The sequence below is a fragment of the Octodon degus genome, unplaced genomic scaffold (assembly GCF_000260255.1).
Source record: "Octodon degus isolate 3935 unplaced genomic scaffold, OctDeg1.0 scaffold00397, whole genome shotgun sequence".
NCBI classification, from domain to species: domain Eukaryota; kingdom Metazoa; phylum Chordata; class Mammalia; order Rodentia; family Octodontidae; genus Octodon; species Octodon degus.
The window spans coordinates 407,030-412,339 of record NW_004524973.1 but is presented as its reverse complement, the minus strand read 5'-3'; the positions used below and the strand labels follow the sequence as shown (position 1 = coordinate 412,339).

At 38.1% G+C, this 5,310-nt stretch overlaps 1 pseudogene; it reads left to right on the top strand.

Annotated features, from left to right (window-relative positions):
• The first annotated feature begins 3,870 nt into the window (after nt 1-3,870).
• LOC111814655 lies at nt 3,871-4,166 on the top strand (annotated as a pseudogene).
• The last annotated feature ends 1,144 nt before the right edge of the window (nt 4,167-5,310 follow it).

The following is a 5,310-nucleotide window of genomic DNA, read 5'->3' as shown; positions in this document are numbered from 1 at the left end:
TGATTTGTTCTAATGGTGTTTGTAAACAGGATCACAAGTCCACATCTTGTACAGCAATTAACCACTAAGAAGAATATATGCAGTGTATTATTTGTTGAAAGTGTACTTCCGATTTGATTTGAAACTGTCTCATTGCTATCTGTTTATCAATAAAACTGTAGAAAAAAAAAGAAAAAGAAATAAAATTGCTGCCAGGGGGGGAAAAAAAAACACTGTGAGAACTTAGTATATACACCTGATGTGTGTGGAAATATGTATATACCTATGAAATTACTAAAATGCAATTCTTGTCACTACTATATACTTATTCACCACTTCTAAATTTTTTCTCCTATTCGCCTTGGTTTTTCTCTTTGTGATATGTGCAATTAATACAAAATCCACCCTCTTAGCAAACTTGTCTTTTGTAGTGCTGGGAATTGAACAGTCCTCCTCTATGCTAGGCAAGCATTCTAACATTGAGTCACTCTCTGGAGACTGCCTTTTGACAATCTTTTAAGCATACAGAACAGTATTGTAAACTGCAGCTTTGTATTGTACAGTAGACTCCCAGGTCTTATTTACTGTATTTTGTATATCTTAAACTTTGTACCTTTTGTAAAATATATTTCCACTGGTCTCTTCTCTCAGCCCGTCAAATACTATTTTATTCTGTGCTTCTACGTCTGACAATTTGAGATTCGATGCATTCGTCATCATGCAGTATTTGCTTTTCAGTTTCTGATTTATTTGACTTAGCATGTCTTCCAGGACAATATATGCTATCATAAAAACTAGAATTTTCTTTTTTTTTTAAAGAATTTTCTTCTTTTATAAAGCTAAATAGTATTCCATCACAAATAGGTACAGTTTGGTGCGATATAATAGAAATAATTTTTTTAAAAATAATTCTAGGCCACGCACCCCACCAGAAATTCCCGCCCACCAACTCCAGCCAGCAGCCAGGCCCTGCAGCCCACTGAAACTTCTGGCCTCCAGCTAGCTGTCAGGCCTGGTGTGGAACCCTGCAGTGGAATTCCCAGCAGAGTGGCAAGGAGTGAGATCGGGCCAGCTAATCCAGGAGCAGAACAGCTTGCCAGTGGGGCACAGTGGGTTCACTTCCCTGGGATGCAGCAGAAAGAAGCCAAGCACAGCAGCCACACCTAAGCCAGGCCCAGCTGGATGAGTTTGAACTTGGTAGATCCGGACCTGGTAAACTGAGACACATTGCTAGACTCAGATCTATGAGAACATTCTCATTCTCTCTCTCTCTCTCTCTCTCTCTCTCTCTCTCTCTCTCTCTCTTCTCTGTCTTGGTTGAGAAAGGGGGCAACAGGTAAAAAGGGTGAAAGTCTGCCCGGAAGTCTCCAGGTACATCAAGGGAAGGTGATCTGACAGATCTCAGGGGAACTAATTTAAATACATATTCCCAATTTTGTATCTGCTTAGCTATACAGTCAAGATACTGGCCCTTAGGGTCTAAAATACAAACCCAGGGTTGGGGAGATAGCTCAGTAGAATAAGTGCTTGTCTGGCAAGCACAGGGTCCTGAGTTTAATCCCCAATACCACAAAAAAATACAAGCCCATTAATTACAAAAGTTTGTCAATCATTAAATCTCACTACCCATTATTAGTGATACTAATTGTAGTATTGTAAATACAAAACTGCAACTGCCTTAACCTCATAATCTCCCCCGGGTAATAATATCGGTAGGAGGTAAGTTAACTACTACACCAAGGCTCTACACCAAAGGTCAAAAGGTCAGAAGGCAGTACTGTACAAAATGACAAAGAAGAGGAGCAAAATGTAGTCTCAGGTCTCAAGCCCACACACAAAAAAAATGCAGGAGACACTACCATTGAAAACATTGGAAGCCGCACTCCTGAAAACTCTGAAATAATAGCGACTGAAGTAAAGAAAATTGCAGAAAGGTACAGAAGACATAAGGTCAGAAATAATTGTCAAAGTAAAAAAAAGAAGTAACTATGATGAAAGATTTACTAAGTGCTTCTAAAGTAGACACTGATTAAAAAAAGAATACAAAAATGATGGAATCTTTTAATGAGCAATATGGAAAAGAAATAGAATGCATGAAGCAGATTCAAAGAGATATACAGTAGATTAAAACCTCAATCACAAGCTGGCAAAACTGTTTGAATGAAAGTGAAGATAAAGATTCAGATTTTGAAGACACCATTAGGATAATAACAAATTCTGGAGAGGCTGTAGGGAAAAAGGAACCCCTCTCCACTGTTGTTGGGAATGTGGACTGGTACAACCACTATGGAAATCACTGTGAAGACTCTTCAAAAAACTGGGATTAGAAGTCCCATTAGACCCAGCTATTCCCCTCCTGGGTATTTTTCCAGAAGAATTAAAAACATCATACCACAGGGATATATGTAAAACCACGTTTATAGTAGCACAATTTGTCATAGCTAAACTTGGAAACTACACAAATACCCATCAACTGAGGAACGGATCAAAAAGGTGTGGCGTTTTTAAACAATGTGGTAAAAGGGAAGGAAAGTGAGCATAACGAATAAATTGGGATGAGAGACCAGGGTTCAATTCCCAGAACAACATGCTGCACCAGCCCACCACTGAGCACACAACCACCTACTGAGACCAGGCGTGGTGGCACAGACCTGTAATCCCAATACTGGGAAGGGTGAAAACAGGAGGATCACTATGAGTCCAAGCTGCATAGTGAGAATGTACCAAAACATAAATAAAATAAAATAAAATGAAAATGATTCTCACCCTGACTAACTGCATATGCTGGTACCTGCGAACTAAACAACTGCACCGAGGATAGCAATGTGTAGTACGAGGGCCAAGATTGGAATGCCTGTCATTCTGGTCTTCTAAATGCGTACTGCTTCTAATGTCATATCAATTACTGTTACACTCTCTCTCTCTCAATTAAATGTTTGTTTTTTAAAAAGGTAATAAAAGAAAACAAGAGACAAGAAAAAAATGTCATAGGATTGTCCTGGTACAACGTTGCATATGGCTAGATTTCTAAATTTCTGTGTAAAAATGTGAAATTGTTTATTTGCTTTTTTTTTACTATTTTTTTATTTTTTCAAGTTCTATAGGGATTTAAAGTTTAGCATATCAATGATTCATGGAAAATATCTGTTCCATGTTATGTCTAAAGTGTTTGATATTCAGACAGATAAGCTCAACTGCCTATGTTACAGGGTAATAATAACATTAAGATTCTCTTCTGGAGGGTTAACAACTTAGACTTGCAGATTAAAAAATTAGAGAAAAAGAAGGGCTACAAGGATAGCCAACATTTGGCCCTAGCCCTTCAAAGTCAGTGAGGACTCAGGAAATAAGAGAACCTGTACTGTAACATCCTGTAATTCAGTGATGTCCCAAATTTTCTGTTTAAGGAGATTGTGGGGACACAGAGGAAAGTGATAATGAATAAATTGGGATGAGGGACCAGGGTTCAATTCCCAGTACCATACTGCTGCACCAGCCCACCACTGGGCATGCTGAACCACCTACTGAGACCAGTAGGTATTCAGTAGTGATGTATACCTGACAATGTAGAGTGTGCCTAATAAGAGTCACCTAGAGAGAAAAACATTCTCTCAGGCTTTCACAGAGAGCAAACTGGTCAAGCAATGGCCATGACTCATCCACATGGCTGACACTAAGAAAAGATCTTCAAGGTGCTATACACGGTTTCAGGGTAAATCCTGAGGGGGATCTGACTGACCTTATCAGATACAAAAGTTACATTTCTTGTTATATAGGTCTTGCTTTATCTTGGTCTTAATCATCCAGCAGAAAAGTATAAACATGAAATCTAAAAAGTAAAGCCATATTAATATGCCGAGTTGTAAAAGGCTCAAGTCAACAACTCCTTTCAAAGGCTCCCTGAGCCCGCCGACTAGACAAGATGAGCAAAGCTCACCCTCCCAAGCTGAAAAATGAAATTGAATGGTGGCAGACATATCCAAGGAATATTGCAAGGATTTGATCCCTTCATGAATCTTGTGATAGATGAATGTGTGGAGATGGCAACTAGTGGGCAATAGAACAACACTGGAACGGTGGTAATACAAGGAAATAGTATCATCATGTTGGAATTCTTGGAAGGAGTTGAAATAATTATTGCTCAGAAGAAAAATTCATGCTCCTCCTCCAAGTGTTACTTTCACTGACTGAAGATTGGGTCATACACATTTTTATATATTAAATTTTTGCTAAATAAACTTTTGTAATAGTAAAAAAAATCCCAACAATTTCTGACATTGCCACTTCTGTGGATAACACACTACTATTATGGATTACTGGACTACATTAGATTATTTTGCTGAATTCACACACCTACAATATTTAAATGGCAATGGAATACCCATCTCTCACAAAAGCAAACAAAAATGGGAGATATAAATGAAGGACCATTTTGTAGTGCAAAGACATACACACACACACACACACACACACACACACACAAGTCTGTATATACGAAATAGGATAGATATACAACTACTTTCTCTTAGCTCAATGAGAAGAAAGTTTTGTGCTAATAAGTGTTTAGACAAGATATCATGTCTGCATCTTGTACTATGAATCACTACTATAAAGACAACAATATGCAATGCATTAATTATTGTGACTGTCCTAATAACCTGTTTTGAAACTGTCTCATTGCTATTTCTTTTTCAATAGAATTAATTTTAAAAAAGAAAATGAAAATTTAAAAATTGAGATGAGGGAAAGGAGAAAAGACAGGGAAAAGGGGGGAAATGATGTATATATAAAGGATAGCTAATACTTAAAATTTTTATTTTAACTAATTTTACATGCTTATATCTGTGGTCTGAGCACACTAAAGACAACAATGTGCAAGATAACAATCACTACTGAATACCTATCAACTTCTGTTTTTAAAATTGTGTATCATTTCCAATGTCTTATCTATTATTTTTTATTCTCTTTAAAATAAATTAAATGAAATTCAAAAATAAAAATAAAATGTGACACTAGACTGAACTGGATTGTAGATCAGAAAATTAAAAACTGTTCTCAAAGTACTATTGTTGACCAAATTGGTCATGTTAAAATAAGGTGAAACAGAAGAAAGATTTGTACTAATAGTAATTGGAGGACCCAGTCCTAGCCCAGGTCCAGTGAGTGTGTAGAGAGCTTCCTCCTACCCTGCGCTGGCGGGACCAGTCCCAGCCCAGGCGCAGAGTGGGCCAGATGCTCTCACGCCCCCTCGGGCCGCACCCCAACCCTCCCGCCAAGTAGGAATTTCTGCCTACTTCCGGGAACCCCCAGACCCAGTCCTAGCCCAGGTCC